Raw genomic sequence first — 17,373 nt, 5'->3', positions numbered from 1 at the left:
CAGCTAAACTGCTCATCAAGACACCCAGATAATGTTCTGGCGAGCTGGGCTCGAATCCTGCCATGGCAGATGGTGGAATTTGAATTCAAATTTGGGATTAATAAACTGATGGTGAACATGAAGATTGTCAGGAGAAGCTCAGCAGTTTCACTAATGTCCTATGTGGAAGGAAACTGCCATCTTTACCTGGTCTGACTGATATGTGACTCCAGACCCACATCAATGTAGATAACTCCTAACTGCCCTCTGGGAAATCAAGGATGGGCAATAAATGCCGGCCTAGGCAGCAATGCCCACTTCCTGTGAATTGATGAAAACAAACAAAAAAAAAATCAGCAAAGGGTTAACACATAACATTAAAAGAAGCTATGACAAGAAATGAACGGAAACATAAATACTGATACCAGTAGCTTTTACTAGTACATAAAAAAGAATCGCAGAGTGAAACGAAGTGATGGCTCTTTGCAGGATGAAACTGACAAGATCACGATGAAAAACTCAAAAATGGCAAAGGCACAAAAGCAATGTTTTCTGTTTTCACAGACTACACTAAAAACTGTAGTTCCTACAGAGGACCTTGTCGGGATTACTGCTGTTTGTCATTTTAATAAATTACCGAGATGAGGGCATAAAATGATGTGTAAGTAAATTTAAAAATGATACTAAGGTTGGTGAAGTGTGGATAGCGGTGAAGGATGTTGCAGGTTACAGAGGGACATAGATAAGCTGCAGAGCTGGGCTGAGAGGTGGCAACTTCAGTTTAATGTGCAAGAGTGTGAGGTGATTCATTTTGGAAGTCGCAAAATGAATACAGAGCATTGGGCCAATGGTAAGATTCTTGGCAGTGTCCACGAGCAAGCAGAGAGATCTCGGTGTCAAGGTACGTAGATCACTCAATGTTGCCAATCTCTTTAATAGGCTTGTTAAGAAGGCGTACAGTATGTTAGCTTTTATTGGAAGAGGGATAGAAATTTGGAGCCACATGATCATACTGCAGGTGCACAAAACTCCGATGTGGCCGCACTTGGAGGACTGTATATTTCTGCTTGCTACATTACAGGAAGTACGTGGAACGTTTGGAAAGGGTTCAAAAGAGATTTACAAGGATGTTACCTGATGTTGAGGGAAGGTCTTATAAGGAACGTCTGAGGTAGTTGTCGCTGTTTTCATTCGAGAGAAGAAGGATGAGAGCTGTCTGAGTTGATCTACATTAGATAATCAGAGGGTTAGATAGGGTGGACAGTGTTATGAATTTTTAAGTGTACTATACCTTCAAAGAGTTGAAAGGCTGGCCAGAGTACTGGAAAAATTAAAAATGTAATATTTGGTCAAACAGGATCTGGGTTGCTATGAGACAAATTCAAATTCAAATTCAGCCAATCAGTTTAAATAATGTGCCAAGATGCCAAATGCTAATCAAGTTTGTATTTAGTGTTTTTATGATATTAAAACCAATGAAACAATCCAATCTTTTGGGGTAAAAATATCAAACATTTTGAACAGTCTGTCAGAGCGGCAAAGAGCAGCAAGCCGCTAACAAGTCCAGCCTGGCAGCAGAAAGATCTGCTCTCTGACAGGGACCTTTATCAACCAAAGACCTGGGAAGCAGAATCCCCAAGAATAAGAAAAGAAGACAGGAATATGGAGAAGAATCGATAGCTGCCTGTTTTGAAATAAGAGTTTATAAAAAATCTTCATTAGGATTTTTTGATCGGACTATTATTATAGAGTTGGAGGTATCAGTGTGCATATCAGTCTATTGGTGCGTAAAAACGGCGAACTTGCCGAATTTTGGGCAATGCCATGATGACCTTTGAAAAGGTAAGGTGATTTTCGGTGATTAAACAGAAGAACAAATGTCTGTGGGTAATCGTTTTGCAGGTTGCCAATTGACAGGATGAATCAAACCCGTTCAGTTAACAGGCCCAAGCTGCATTTTTATATTGGCAACAGTTCAAATGCTGCCAATTAACTTAGAACGACACTTGGAGATTAAGGATCCATTTTAGCGTTAACAATATGAAACCAATCATATACTAAGAATTTCTTGTGTCAAGGAGATATATATGACAGAGAGGCAATTGGACAGAGGGGGAGAGTCCACTGCTAGCTGTAAAAACGATGACAGGGAAGTGTCATCTTTGAAAGAAATATTGGGGTCTCACAAAAAATCTCCATGCTCTGCCTAAAAAGCCCTATCCACCAATAAAGGTACACAACACGCTGAGCAAATATTCTTGAAACCAGAAAACAACTGAGATTGCATTTCAGACAGAGAAAGACGAGGGAATAAGATACAGAAATTTCAAGTGATTCCATTCTTGATGAACTTTGAGAAACTAAGTTTTAATTTTACTCTTAGTAATAATGGATTTATGAGTGGAATCCGCATTAGTGAAACCGCATATCAGGAAAATCTTGTTTTTTTTTCTGGAAAACGTAATTAGTTACAGAGACATTGTTCAGTTTGTTAGTGATTTGTTCACTGTTAAAGTTAGAATCATAGAATACGTAGAGTAGGGAAACTATTTTATTTGAACAGATATTTCGAAGTCGCTGTATGCCAGAGAACAGAAAGAGATAATGGATGATTGTGACCTGTGTCACAAGCTGAATCAGCTTGTCTCTACAGGCACCTAACATTTTTATTGTGTATCAGAGAACCACAGAATGAATAGAGCACAGACGGAAGCCATTCAGTCCTTCGTACATCCACGAGCTCTCCAACTACGCAATCAGAAAGCAGAGAGAGTTATTGGAGATAGACAGAGAGAGAGAGAGAGAGAGAGAATGAAATAGAAAGAAAGAATGTGAAGGGAGATGAACAGAGAGGAGAGAAAACGGAGTGACAGAGTGAGTGAGAAATGAAGGGGTGTGAATCGGGGATGAAATTAGATACATCAGGAGACAGCATGAGGAGAAATAGACAGAAGATGGAAGTTTTATTTAAATATTTCTCCTGAACCAAAGGCTCTTCGTTTGGGAGCCATACCCTGTGAGCACCATGCTGATACTGGTTGTGATCCCAGATCATTTATCTCCAATAATATCACAGAGTTGAGTGGCTGACAGCTAAACAGAATCCAATAGACCAATTGACTGACTCCAGAGAGAAGGTGGATTAATTTAAATAGACTGTGCCAATAATAGCAGGAACTGATAACCCCCTGAGTATCGGTGCAGGATACTGGGCCAGAGAACGTCAGTGAGGGGAATCACTGTCAGAGTGGAAATCAACATCTCAGCCGTGGGTCAAGTAATGACTGAAAAAGTTTGCACACCACTTCCATGGTTTAGTAATCCACATTTCACTTCATATAGCTTCATATCATGAGGGTATTTTAACAATCTTATCTCTTTGTACATTTCATATTTTGGTTTGTCGAGAAAATCATTTTGACCCTGTATTTTGTGTTGAATAAACGCATATCATTTCTGGGGAAGGAATGACCTGTTCTGATGGGACAGCCTTTATCAGATCCATGTTGGGACCAGAGTCCGAATTAATAGCTTAACTAGGACGATAGACAGAGATGTAAATGGAATAGGAGTGGGGGAACGGGAATCAGTTATAGGGGTAATTAGAAACCTGAATTAAAAGAGGAGGTAAAAGTGCAGAATTCAGGATAGATTATTAAAATCTCCATCACAGACATAAATAGGATAGAGTATCTAGAAATGATTAACAAACAAACTTCTGGCACACTGGAATACGAATGACAATGAGAGGAGAGATGGTTAATACAGGACTGACAGTGTTATATCTGAATGCAGGCAGTATGAGGAATAGGGTAAATGAATTCGTGACCCAGATCGAAATTGGCAGGCTTGACGTGATGGGCATCACGGAGACATGGCTGCAAGGGGATCAGGATTGGGAGGTAAATATTCAAGGATATGCACCCTATCGAAAAGATACGCTGGTGGGCTGACGAGGTGGGGTTGCCTGATCAGTAAGAAATGAAAATAAATCAATAGCAAGAAATGACATTGGGTCAGATGGTGTAGCATCTGCATATGTAAAATTGAGGAAGCACACTGTTAAAGCAACGACAGTTGGTGTCTTATACAGGCCTCCAAACAGTAGTGAGGAGCTGGGCCATCAGATATATCAGGAGATAGAAAAGATGTGTAGGAAAAGCAAGGTTACAGTGATCATGGGCGATGTCAACATTCAGGGGGACTGGGAAAATCAGATTGGTCGTGGATTGTAAGAAAAGAAATTCTTGAAATGTCTACAAGATTTTTTTTAGTAGCTTGTGGTGCAATCCACGAGGGAACAGGCAATACTGGATTTAGTGTTGTGCGAAGAGGCAGGCTAGATAAGGGATCTTAAATTGAAGCAAGCCGTCGGAAGCAGCGATCATAACATGGTTGAATTTATACTGCAATTTGAGAGGCAGAAGATAGAATCAGAGGCAGCAGTGCTTCAGCTGAATAAAGGCAACTGCAGAGGCATAAGGGAGAAGTTGGGTAGAATTGACTGGGAGAGTAGCCTCGCAGAAAAGACAGTAGAACAGCAATGGCTCTAAGGGTAATTTAGGAGACACAGCAGAGATACATTGCAAGGACAAAGAGGTATGGTACAGGGAGGATGAGGCAACCATGGCTGACGAGGGAAGTCAGGGATAGCATCAAAGCAAAGGAGAGAAGTATATAATGTGGTGAAGGGCAGTGTAAAACCAAAGTATTGGGAAGCTTATAAAGACCAACAGAGGGCAACAAAAATGTTCCAGGAGGGAGAAAATTTAGTAAGGAGGGAAGCTAGCCACTTAGATATATAAAGTACAAAAGAGAGGCAAAAGTAGATATTGGCAATGATGCCAGAGAGGTCGTGGTGGGGAACAAAGGACTGGCTGAAGAACTTTGCATCAGTCTTCACAGTGGAAGACACGATTACTTTCCCCAAAAAAATCAACAGAGTGAGGGGAAGAACGGAGTATGGTGGTCATCACCAAAGAGAACGGGTTAGAAAACTGAATAACCAGAATGCAGATAAATCAACTGAACCAGGTGGACTACACTCAAGTCTTGTCAGGGAGATAGCTGAAGGTGCAGTGCAAGCGTTAGTTGTGATCTTTCAGGAATGACTAGAATCAGGAAAGGGCAAAGTGGACTGGAAAATCGCTAACGTGACACCCCGTTTAACAAGGGAGTAAGGCAGAAGACAGAAAATTACAGACTGATTAACCTAACCTCAGCTGTGGGTAAGATTCTGTAATCCATCATGAAGGATGTTATTTCTGAATACTTGGATGTAGATGGTAAAATAGAGCAGAGTCAGCATGGTTTCATCAAGGGGCGGTCATGCCCGACAAACATACTAGAAGGTTTTGAGGAAGTACTGAGCAGATTAGGAGAGCCAATGGATATTATTACCTACACCTCAAAACGTCCTTTGACAAATTGCTACACTGGAGGTAAAGAGAAAGGGGACCCATGGTGTCAGAGGCAACGTGCTAGCATCGATTGAAGCCAGCAGAGAGTAAGGGCAAAATATGCCATCTCACGATGGCAGTCAGTGACAAGCATTGTTCTACAAGGCTCAGTGTTGCGAGCACCAAATTTCACCTTATAAAGCTAACGATCGAGATGAAGGAACAGAGGGCACTTTGGCTAATTTTTAGTATTAGAATCACTAAAGTGTGGAAACAGGCCTTTTGGCAAGATAAGTCCTACACCAACCCTCCGAAGAGTAATCCAAGCAGACCCATTTTCTGCTGACTAATAACGTAATATCTGGGCAATTTAGCATTCCCATTTCACCTAATCTGCACATGTTTGGACTGCAGCAGGGAACCCACGCAGTTATGGGGAGAATACACAAACTCCAAACTAGCATTGACCCGAAGTGGGAATCGAACCTGTGTCCCTGACACTGTACTAACCACTAAGCCACTGTACCACCGACAGCTTGATGTTCAGACAGTACAAGGATATGAAAAGGGTCAGTTAGCATTGAAGAGGTAGTGAGCTTGCGGAACGTTGCTCCACCGATTCTTCTCAGCTTCTCAAACCACTGTACTTGAACCCCACCCTTCCTATCACAACAAGGATCGACCGCGATGGTCCTTAACTTCCACCCCACCAACCCCCAGATAGAATCATCATCCTCCACTATTTCTGCCACCTCCAGTCAGACCCTACCACCAGAGATATATTTATCTCCCCATCCCTATCAGCATTCTGCGGAGACCATTCCCTCCACAACTCCCTCATTAGGCCCACGCCCCAACCCCCCAACCAAGCCATCATCCATTCCCAGCACCTTCTTGCCATCGCAAGTTGTTTAAAATGCGCGCCGACATCTTCCCCCTCAACTCCATCAAAGGGCCCAAAGGATCCTTCCACACCCCGTAGATATTGTATTTGTCCATTGTTCCCTGTCTCCTTTACATTGAGGAGACAGGATGTCAACTTTTGGAAGGTTTCAGGGAGCATCACTGGGACACATGCACACACACACACACACACACACACACACACACACGCACACACACACACACACACACACACACACACACACACACACACACACACACACACACAATGACCCCACCACCCTATGGCCGAAAACTTAAACTCTCCCTCCCAATCCGCCAAAGACGTGCCAGTCTTGGGTTTGCTCCATTGCCAAACCCAAGTCACCGAACACCAGGAGGAACAACATCTCATCTTCCACCCTGGGACCGTGCAAACACACGGTATTAATGTCAATTTCACCAGTTTCCTCATGTCACCTTCCCCACCTTATCTCACATCGAACACTCCAACTTCGCACTGTCCCTTTGAATTGTCCAATCTCTCCAGCTTCCCTGTCCTTCATGATCACAATCCACCTTCGTCGAACTATCACGTTCCATGCTACCATCCCCCCAGCCTCACCCTCTCCTATTTATCTTTCAGCACCCTTTCGCCCACCCTATTCAATCCTGGCAAAGAACTTATGTCTGAAAGGTCGTACCTCCTGCTCCTCGGATGTTGCCTGACCGGCTGTGCTTTTCTAGCACCACACTTTTGGGCTGTGATCTCTTGCATCTGCAGTCCTCACCTTCGCCTGCAGAAGGATGTGGGCAGTTTGGGAGATTGGGTAAAGAACTGATCAATAGAGTACAGTGTGCAAAAGTGTGTGGTTGTGTTCTTTGCCAGAAAGACAAGAGGAATGGACTATTTTCAATATTAAGAGTAAAATCAGAAGACTGAAGTGCAGAGACTGGGGAGTTCTAGTCCAGGAGTCTCTCAAGGTCGACTTGCAGGTTGTCACTAGTAAGGAAAGCAAATACAATGAAGCTATTCATTTCAAAAGGGTTTGAATATAAAAGCAGGGATATACTTCTGAGGCTGTATAAGGCTCTGGTCAGACTACATTTGGAGCATTCTGTGCAGTTATGGGCCCCGTATCTCAGGAAGGATGTACTGACACTGCAGGATGTTCAGAGAAGATTCATAGGAATGGTTTTCGAATGAAAATCTTAACATGTATAACATTTGAGGACTCTGGGTCAGTATCTGATGGAGTTTAGACTTATCTGGGGAATCGAATTGAAACTTACCAAATAATGAATGACGTGGACAGACAGGATGTTGAAGAGATGTTTCTATTGATAGGAGAGACTAGGACTCGAAATCCCAGCATAAAGGGAAGACTTTTTAGAACAGAGATAAGGAGAAACTTCTTCAGCCAGAGAGTTGGGGATCTATGGAATTCACAGCCACAAAAGCTGGAGAGACCAGGTCATTATGTATATTTAAGACTGAGCTCGATAGGTTCTTGATTGTCAAGGAGACCAAGGGTTATGGGGAGAAAGCGGGAGAGTGATGTTGAAAAGCTTAACAGATATTGTCAAATGGCGGAGCAGACTCAATGGGCAGAAAGGCCACATTTTTGCTCCTATATCTTCTGGTCTTATGGTTAATGTTGGCTGTCCTCATCCTTTACTATAGCTGCATCATGATTCTGACCTAATGATTTATAAAGAGACACATTCCAATACTGATGACTGGCAGTCTCATTATCTCTCCCTCCAGGCGCAGCAGCCATTTCCTCCAATTCTCTCTGATTTCTGTCTCCTCCCCAATGTCATAATCACACAGTAATTGAAGTCTAATAAATGATACTTTATCAGAGTTCATTGACATCAATAACATCAACCACATGACCCTTACTTGCCTCTTCTCATCCTCAAATAACAATCTGAATTGTAGTTGTCTTGTACAATTCTCTGTCAACATATCCATGCAGTTTGCCTGTTATAATCCATGTTTTCTTAAGCACATTTTCCCATCAGATTTTGGGCTATACAAGTTAATTCATCAATATAATCACTGATCAATAATTTCAGGCTATAATTTCCATTGATAAAAGGAGAAACTCGTTTTTGTTCCAACAATTCTCTGTCATTGCTCTCATATCCAAGGCAGATTGAATTATTACACACAAACAATCTACCATCTCCAACATCCCTTCCCTCAGTCACTCCAACATATCCCATGCGGACTGTGAAAATTCTAAACGTTATTTTGAATTTTAACAAAATTAATATTGAATTGAAAGGGTTTAACTGGAGCTAATTGTTCACCGACTGTGATTATTGTCAATCTCTGTGGATTCTAATTATCCCAGTGGAGGGTTTGCATCGTTAAACGTCAATGTATTATCCCATAGTGTGAGAGGGTGTATCACCGACAGCACTAACAGGGATCAGCAGCTCCAAAGGGAAGGGAGGAGAGATCAGAATCTGAGAACATTACACTCGAATGTTCCAACAATGGATCAGAATCTGTGAACATTTGACTGGAATGTCCCAACAATGGATCAGAATCTGTGAACATTAGACTGGAATATTACAACAGACAGGAGTTTATCCTTGGGTCTTTACTTTCTTTCTCAGCCTTGGATATCATTAGCATGGCGTATCCAGGAAATCCTTTGGATTATTCAAGGTGGTTACTATCCCATCCTCACTATAGTTGACGTTCCTAGTAAATCATTCTCTTTGACTGTTAAACTGGGTTGAACTGAATTTCTGCTCATGATATGTAAATATTAGGAAATGGCAATCAACGTCTTCAGTTCCAATCAAAAATTCCTTTCCTTATAAAATATATAAAGCAAATTACTATTTACAAATTACTCACTGATATGCGAGAAGGAACTCAAACTCCATAATCCTTTCTGTCCTGCACAAATTTACATTTCCATATCCTCCCTACCCACCAATCCTGTCCAATGCCACAATTATGATATCCCAGTCGTGTCCTCAGCCTCAGTGCAATTCCTGAATGAACCAACGTTTGTGTTTTTGTTAAATCCAATACAGCTGTTTCATCAAGTCTCTTCAAACCACGTGTCCACTACAAAATAATTGCATTTGAGATGTTTAACTTGTTCTCTGCACAGAATCTGTCAGATGTAAGACAGTGTATAGTGCTCAAGTCAATGACGCTTACCCTACTGCCATCGAATAATAATCCATTGACATCGCATGAAAGAAATTGATATAATTAAAATGAAACCATTATCATTTGTGAGAAAAAGCCCGTCTGCTTGCCTCATGTCCTTCTGAGAAGACAATGGGTCATCCTTGCCTGGACAGGACTCCATGTGACTGCAATCCCACAGTAATGTAGTTTACTCTTTACTGTCCTGTGGAACAGCTGAACCAGCCACCCAGTTTCAGATCGGTATAACATGCTGGGCTGACCAGGGCTGCCCACATCCCGTGAGGGAACAACAAAGGAAAGAGAGCTCCTTCCTCTGTGTGTTTACCATATTCTGACAGCTCATTTCCATTGGGGTAGGTGACCATTCCTTGTTTTAGGTGTATTCTATATCTTTGAAGTTCTTCACAAGAGTGATGTTCATCTCCATCTCTGGTGTTGGCTTTATTGATGTTGATGTACAGACGTAAGGAACTTGTAAATGTCACGTCAGTCTCAGGGCATAGAGAAGGAATGGCTTTTTCACACCACAGGAAAGAAACAGAGACGGCAAAGTGAGGGAAGGGAATTATTATGATCATCCCTGAGAGTGTTATTGAGGCAGTATTTAGGGTATTGTTGGCAGATTTTCTCTCCTTTATAGGGAATGATCTCCTCGTCACAGAGAGAGTGTGAAAGAGTGTCAACAGACTAATCACCGGGGTCATGGGACCATGAGGAGTGAGTGAAGATTAATCTGTAGCTCTGTGACAGAATAAGAGGTAATTGCATTGAAATTTGAGGGGAATGGACAATCACTCATTATGTTCTAAACAGACACTAAGAACGTGATAAATTCCATTGTTTGTTTTTTTTACGCGGTTTATAATTCTCGATAGTTTAAGTGCCTCTGAGAACGTTTCTCCTACTTCAGTCCCACTCTTCATGTCGATTGACTGAGACAGGTTCAGGGTTTGCATACAGTCTCCGACATTAATATAGTGCATTCGGTATGCGTGATTCTGCACAGAACGTAATGTTATCCACAATCCCGACTGCAGCCAAAATGCCTTCACTCTAAAACAGTTAACTATTCCCAACAGCTTCTGTCCTGGATGGAGAACATGGGACTGTCTTCTCGGAAGGGGAAGATGTCTCCTTGAGACTTCGCACAAAATATTTGGCTTCTCCCCTCACTGCCAGTAAACTATGTTAAAATGGCACACGTTCCACATCCAATGGGGCTACAAGGAACATCATGGAGCCGTCTCTGAGTGCAGTCTCTGCTCCTTTTGTTTGTCACGTTGGAGCATCAATGACATCCTCCTTTTTCTGCATAAGCCCTTGAGGGGATGAATGTTCTCGTCCAGGTCGCATGGAACACGCTCAAGTGTCTGATTCGACATTTCACGTTCCTGTTTAGCAGTTAGATGCACTGACGAGACTGCTTCTTTTCTTGTGGACCAGGCAGAAGGGTTGAATGGTTTGTCCCTCTTCTTGTTCATTCGTTTCGATGGCCTGAATTACTTCCTCATATCCGGGTGCAACCACATTGAGATGCTGAATGAGCTCCTATTTTAACTGGAAATGTGCAGTATCTGGCCGTGCTGTATCATGAATGTTACCGACACTTTAACAGCACAAGCCTGAATGTTGTTCGGGTCTTGCTGCATATGGACGCAGACTGGTTCAGGAGCTGACAGTGTACAAAATGTCCTGAATATTGTCTGATCTTCAGTGAGCATCACAACTTCTGATCTTATGGTGGTGGAAAGGATTGATGCAGCAACTGGAGCTGTTTGTGTTAAGGAAGCTCCCCTGAGGATGTCGTGAAGTGATTTCCTGGAACTGAAAGGATTGATGTCCACAAATCACGCATATCTTCTGTTGTGCTATGGATGACCCCAACCAGAAGAGACGTTGTGGCTGATGCCCACTAAATTTAATTTAGTCAGCGTTCCTTGATACCATACTGAGTCAACTCCGGCCTTCATATCAGGGTCTGCCACTCTTAGCTGGGCTCCTGTGTTCACCTCTTTTGAACTCATCAATAGGTTATTGTGTCTGTGTGGGGAGTGTTTTCTTCTCACAGAGGGTAATGCATGTTAGGAACTATCTGGATGAGAGAGTTCGGGGATCTAGATCACTGAAAGGAGTTACAGTGGATGTAGATTGGTTTTTGCCCACTGTCATTTTGTTGAAGGGTGTAAAGAATTGGGAATTGAATGGAATTGCTACCAACAGTGGATCAGCCATCATGGTATACAATGGCACAGCAGGATTGACTGGCCGAATTACCTCATCCTGTTCCTTATGTTCTGATATCTGATATCTGGAAAGTTAATGGTTGTAATTTTCCTGAATGTTGCAATTGGAGAGCGCAAATTATTTTGTGTATCATCTCTGAGTGATGTCTGTGGGCTGTATTCAATCTGGGCTGTTATCTGGGTCCACTACATGACCAAAAAATGAACCGCAGGTTGCAGAGCGGAAAAAATCTGTAAAGACACCAGAGGCGTCTTTCAAACCCAGCTTGTATTACCCAATAGCATTTTCCAACCCACACCATACTGTGTGTGTCAGTCTGGAGGAACTGAATGATATCCTATGTTACTGTGAACCAGGTATTTGGTGCAAGTGGCCTCCATCTGCTACTGTGCGGGGCTGAATAGAACATTGGAACATTTGAGTGAGGAGCAGGAGTGGGACATTAACCACTTTGCCACTGCTGTTCCAGGTACTAAGTTCGTAGCTGATCTGGTTGTGGTCTTGAAAGCACTTTTCTGGATGCACCATTTCCATTCATCCATTGATCTGTTCAATACAAACACCTAGACATCACATACTTCTGGGAAAGGGAATTCCCACTTTTACAGCTCTTTCAGAATTTCTCATTCGTGTTCCAACCAATGTTATAGGGTCACCGATTCCTTTTGCAGTCACACTCCTCCAATGGTTACAAGAAATTTCAAAGTTTAGTGATAAGGCCAATGATATAAGTGTCAGCCTGGCTCACCTTCTAGAGAAATGTGGCAAACACAGAAACGTGCCGCTGCATGCACACATGAACACACACATTTTAAGACAAAATAAAAAAATAAAAACTTTCCAGAGTTCTTTAATAGCTGAACTCTTAACAAATGGAAAGATAACAGAATGTCCCAAATGTTATTCGGTCCTCTGAATTTCTTCTGCTCACACAAGCTGCTTGTAATGGGCTATCTCCCCGGAACAGTTGGATTTGATTCAATTCACTTTACGTTAGATAGTGGAAAGATGCCAAAGAATCTTTCATCAGGAAACCTACACGATTGGTAAAGATGACGCAGGATTTTTTTTTCTCTTGTCAGGTGGAAGAAAATGAGAGGGGGGCACGAGGCTGCTGCTTCTGTGGCAGGTAACATTTTTATCCCTCCCTGTGTTAAACTATGCAATAATGACACCTGAACACCAAAAAGGACCACGTGTGATTTCCTTGAAAATTCTCTGCAATGGATGATAAGAACCTATATACAAATGCATCATTACTGCTGTTGTACACAGTGCCTTTTCTGAGCAAAAAAAAATTCCCAGCTGCATAATTTGATGGCATGTATACATGTGTCTGCATAATTTTAAGAAATCGATTGATGTCTTCATTATATCTGCGTTAAAATCCATGTTACGACAGAGTGTCAAGCCCTTCTGTTAATTTAAACCAGACACACACAAAAAGATCACCTCGCCTTATCGTCTGTAAAAGTGTGAGTGACAAAGAACGACCAAATCCCACTATATATCGAAAGCAATAATTGTTTATTCTTTAACTCCAAGAAAACATTAAACAACAATTTTCTACACTGTACTCAGCCTGGTCTGATCAGTTTATCTACCTCCCACTCTACAGCAATGTACTGATCCAATAAAACCACCCGATTAAGATTTACAAAAAAAAATTGAACTTCAAAACCCCCAGCGAGTTATGTCGATTTTCCTGTGAATCTTCATCTGTAGGTTTTCCCGGGTCTTTTCTTCGGTCTTCAACTGCACAGATTTCATAGAAACAGGTACCTTTCAAAGAGCGATTCTGCAGGCAGTCTGCATTTATTAGTGCTTTTTGCCGCCCTGGCTAACTGTTCAAAATGCCCGATTTTATACCACAAAACACCAGAATGTCTCATTGGTTTTATAGCATTGAAATTCAAATTCGGTTGGATTTTGGTTTCTTGGGGCGTAAGTTAAACTGATTGGCCTAAATCGAATTTGTTGTATATCATAGCACTCAGCTCAACTGTTTCTTTCAGTCAAACCTTACTTTTTAAAAAAAAATTCAGCACGCTCTGTGTTTGTTAAGTCCTTGCCAACTTTTACTCTCTTTAAAAGCTGCAGTACACGCCTAAGCATTTTTATCAATCAACAAATTTTATTCTTAACACTTATTCTGTAGTTTCAAACACCCTAACAAGATAAAATATGTATCCAGCTAATCTTTTCACAAAATCGTGTATGGTTCAAAAAGATTTCGCATCCAATACCTAAACTGGTAATGCTTCTTATCAAAATGCCTCCCAGGAACGTGTGGACAGGGAGAAGGAGAGGCATGTTTCGGGCACAGTCCTGATGAAGGGCTTATGCCCGAAACATTGACTTTCCTGCTCCTCGGATGCTGCCTGACCTGCTGTGCTTTTCCATGGCAACATTTATCGACTCTGACCTCCAGCATCTGCAGTCTCGCTGTCCAGATGCAGTGAAACATTGCAACGATTAAACCCAACACCCTTTCCCAGAAACAACATCATTTCATCCCACTTGCTCCATCCACAGACTAACTTCATGGATCGGAGCAGAAGTTGGCCATTCGGCTGCACCATTCAGAATGCTCAGGGCTGATCCGAATGTTCTGACCATCTTCTGGTCTGTTCCCAATAAACATTGACCCTCCTGTCCAGGAAAGATCATTCGAGGTCAGCCTTGAATAGCTTATAAAACCGCGTCTTTACTGCTCTCTGAGGAAAAGGGCACCACAGATAGTATAACACGAAAGGGAAAGGAACGTCCTTATTTCATTGCAGGACCCATTATTTTAAAACTGTTTTAAACTAACATCACATTGCCAACTTTTTTGAAACATAAAGACAGAATAATTAGAAATAGACATAGAGTATACAGCCCTCTAAACCTGTCCAACATTACCACTGACTATTTCCAATCAAATATTTATTAAACTCATTCTCCACTCCTGTCCCAGGAAGAGAATACCAGATAGCATAACACCACACGACCATTAAAAAAAGGAGCAGAATTACGCAATTCGGCCCATCGAAGCTGAATGTCATTTAATATTGGCTTAGAGGTTTCTGAACATCATTCTAGTGACTTCTCTCGGTAACCCTTGGTACCATTATTCATCAAAAACCTATCTATCACTGGCTTATAGACACAAGTGCCTGCATTTCTGTGTATCTGCATGCGTGTGTGTGTGTTTGTTCATGTGTTTGTGTGTCTGTGTATTTGTGTGTATACATTTGTTCTTCCGTGTATTAGCCTCTGCGTTTTATCTGTTTAAGTCTGTGTGTGTGTGACTGTGTATGTCTCTGTATGCCTCTACATGTGTGCAGGTCCATTTTATTGTATGTGCTGTGAGTGTTAGTATATTGTGGTGTTTACATATGTCTCTCAGTATTTCTGTGTCTGCATCTTTCTGCAATGAGATATTTGTTGTTTTGTGAGAGAAAGAAGTAGCGGAAAAGACAGAGCAGTTAAAGTGAGAATTGCCCTCCAGAAAACATTGCTTCTTACTCAGTTGGTAGGAGGTGGATATTACAGAATCTCCATACGATTCACTCGGTGCTATCCAGCTCGTGCAAGGGTCCTACCAACATGGCGGGGAGAGGGGAGGGGGGAAAGCGAAGTATATCGGACACTCCACCACCCGGCTTGGCTCTTTCTGTCTTGTTCCAGGCTGTTTATCCTGGAATGGGAGAAAGGGAAGTGGGGAATGAGCTGTTCGTACTGTTGTAGGTGGTGGTGGGGGGGGGAGGGGGGGAGGGTTGCTGAACGGTGAGGTGTCTGGAGGGAGTCAGTCCACAGTGCAGAATCCATAAGGTGTTATTGGTGTGGGTGTATTGCATGGGCGACAGACAAAATGATGGGAGGAAGGTGCTGAATTCAACAGTGAGATTGGAAGTACATGAACTTTATTTGGAGATAGAGCATAAGCCTTATTCGTGGGTAGGTGCGATAACAGATATACAGTGAGTGTGAGGGAACAGAGAGAATACGGTTATCCTTATTCTGGTAGAACGAGGATACAGAACGTCCTGGACATTTCTTCAGATCATCTCAGTGTCTAGGTGAGCCTCAAGGAACGTCTTCTCTAAGTCTGTCACTAATAATGCCACAGACCCTGTCCCTCAGATCCCACAGAATCGGTTTGGGAGGATCTTAGCAATGAGAAACAAGCATTGGTGTGTTCTGCCATGCAAAGTTTGTATATCTTATGCTGTGGAAAATTGGTATTGTTGGTGCTGCAGTCATACTGAATTATCTCACGTTACATCTAAACTGCATAAACTAAGTAACTGCTAATGCTGTGAAAAATAAATTACAGAAGTGTGTATCAGGCAGCTGGAAGAGTGTGCTGTAATCCCAACTAGAGACAAGGTTAGTTTGGATTTGGTGATGTGTGCTCAGAAGGACTCATTAATAATCTTGTTCTCAGGCAATGTGAAATTAATATGTTGCATTTTACACGGCATCTGCATATAATATCGAATGTTGAACATGATTGTCAAACATCAGGGAAGCCTGCAGGGTGGAGGGTCAAGTTCGCTCCAGTGAATTGGGAAAGTACAATATGACATTCCGAGGGAGACAAGCAATGGTTGTGAGAGTCATAGAGTCCTAAAGCACAAAAGCAGACCCTTTGGTCCAAACTGGCCCATTCTGACCAGAATGTGCATTTAGACTAACACCATCTCCCTGCCATTGCCCCGTAACCTTCTAATCCTTTCCTATACATTAAACTCTATGGAATAGCTCCACAGTAAGCTGGAATTCAAACCAAAACTTTTGGTTGAGACTTTGACACACGATGAAGCACAGTAATAACCAGGCACTTTGTTCACTTGTGAACTTGCTGTTGTTTCAGTAGGCTGGATTTCACATAAAATCTCCTCCCACACCAGTGCAAGTGAACAGCCTCTCCCCACAGTGAGATGGTGCGTGCACAGAGAGTCCAATTAACCACTTTAATCCAGGCCCAGTTTGGGAGCAAATGAAGTTTCTCATCAGTGTCAACATATTGATGGGTCAACAGATTTGCAGAAATTTTAAGCCGCTTCCCACGTTCAGGGCATTTAAAAGGCATTTCCGCTATGCGGGCTTGCTGTTGTTATAACAACCTAATGGATCAAGTCAGTTCTGTCCCACACTCGAAAGGAATGGCCTTTCCCTCGTCTGACTGTATGTATGTTCTCACTCGGCAGATGATCTGGTGAAGCCCTGCCCACACGTACAACACGTGTACAGTTTCTCCACACTGTGAATGATGCTTTTCCCTTTCATGTTCAAAAGCGAATCATATTCAGGCAACAATCAACTGGACAACACCATCAGATACTGAAGTGATATTTGGTTTTTGGCCTTCGCACTGTAAATCTTCTTCTTCTAATGCCCGGTAAATTCATTGATAAAGGAAAAACAGAAGCAATTGAAAGTCCAGAAAGGAAAGATAATAACATGCAAGAGCAGAAGTCGTCAATTAAACCTGTGCAGTCTGCTCTCACCATTCAGTGTGATTGCAGATGATCTGATAATCCTCAGATTCAAGTTCCTGCAAGAGAATCTAACCTTTGAATACCTTGCTGATTAAAATGTGTTTCTCACAGTCTTAGAACATTGAACATAGAGCATAGAGCAATACAGCACAGAACAGGCCCTTCGGCCCACAATGTTGTGCCGAACATTTGTCCT

The sequence above is a fragment of the Chiloscyllium punctatum genome, chromosome 4 (assembly GCF_047496795.1).
Source record: "Chiloscyllium punctatum isolate Juve2018m chromosome 4, sChiPun1.3, whole genome shotgun sequence".
Lineage (NCBI taxonomy): Eukaryota > Metazoa > Chordata > Chondrichthyes > Orectolobiformes > Hemiscylliidae > Chiloscyllium > Chiloscyllium punctatum.
Note: the sequence above shows the minus strand (reverse complement) of the source record.